Source organism: Limulus polyphemus, unplaced genomic scaffold, assembly GCF_000517525.1.
Source record: "Limulus polyphemus unplaced genomic scaffold, Limulus_polyphemus-2.1.2 Scaffold2376, whole genome shotgun sequence".
NCBI classification, from domain to species: Eukaryota; Metazoa; Arthropoda; class Merostomata; order Xiphosura; family Limulidae; genus Limulus; species Limulus polyphemus.
Genome location: NW_013667986.1, coordinates 72,630 through 74,332, shown reverse-complemented (window position 1 = coordinate 74,332; position 1,703 = coordinate 72,630).

Sequence of the window (1,703 nt, the reverse complement as noted above, 5' to 3'; positions counted from 1 at the left end):
AAGAAAATGCTACCATTTATAAAAGTTGTAAAAAGTAATTTATAACTGGACTTGATGTTTCAGCATAGTAAGAAAAGGACAAATGGGCACTTGTCTGTACAAATAGTGTAATATACTGACTGCCTACTTAATATTAGGTTGGATCACTTTTTTGCCATAATCATAACGTAAACTCGACATGGCATAGACAACACAAGATGCTGGGAAGGCGTGTTCAAATGTTGCCAGTTCATCAAGGAGTGTGTATTATGCATTTAGTTCACATATGTAGGCAAAGGATTATGCTAGTGAACGCAACGTTGAAGTTTATCCCAAAGGTACTCCAGCTAATCGAGATCCAGATATTATGCTAGTCAAAGAAGATGGGGTTACTGAGTTCTTCAAACCAATTTCTGACAATACGAGTCCAATGAGTTTTGTATTATCTCTTTGAAAGATTTCTTATCCATCAGAGTGTAAATATAGTATTATATTATGTACACGATAAACAATAACGTTCAGGTGTAATATGGGCATTATCAATTCTTCTAGAGTAAGCAAAGAATCCCACTAGTCAACAACGAGGATGTTTCCTATACTATGTCACCACTTATAGCTGTTTACATTCTTGAAACAATACAGTCAGGGTTAAGTACCTCAAGTTGTTTTTATCCATATAATTTTTCGAAATGATTGAGACGAGGTGTAGTATTACTAACTGTATAATTATCCGGAATATTATTCTCGTCTTTATTATGTATATTATTATTTTCACAACGTTTCGACCAGTGAATTCTCAGGCTGTCGTCAGGTGTTATATCAGAGATTTTTGTACGCGTCACAACCAGAAAGCTTTTTTTTTATGTGTGTGGAATTACCAATATCACCAGTACAAAAAAGAACAAAACACATCTCATCACACCACCTGACACGCACCCAGTCATTCACTGTCCATAGTTCACACTTTAAACACCACCGAATTCTTGCTTTCCTTTTTGCACCAAAGTTAATCATTTTTTGAACTGATGTTTGCAATGTTCTTTACATGATGGGGTTGGAAATAGTCAAATCCAGACCACTACTAAAAAACACTCTGAACTGGAGCACAATCTGATATCATTTGAAATTTACACGTTGTAGTTTACTTGGTCCATCACCAGAGGGTGGTGGTTAGTTTTTTTCCTAATGTGTTCCCTACCCTCCACAAGAGACTGTAAGCTTCTGGCCAAATATGCATACATAATTAAACCCCTATGAAAGTAGGAGAGATCCTTACTTTTAACCATATACATACATCCCTACAATTTTAGTGCTAAAAAATGACACATTACGTGTCAGTCTGTGCTGCATGTGCAAACAAATGATCTATAAATGTGATCAGCCTGTTTTGCATATGTAAACAAATGGAGCGATCCGTAAATGTGTACATTACAACTCTTAAATTTTCTATAATTCATACTCGAAACTGTCGGTACTTGATGAGACTCCATAATTACAGAATTGAGGAAAAAACAAAGACAGTTGTACGTTTTACAAATACTTTATTTAATAACGACAATGGTTTCGCCAGTAAAGGCATCATCAGTGCGGACTGAAATGGTTTGTAAACAGGTTTATAAATACACAGCGTGGTCACAAGTAAATAGACACCACCTTTTCAGAAAAAAATGAAAATTTTCAGTCATATTCACATGAATTGATATATTTATAATTTAATTCATATC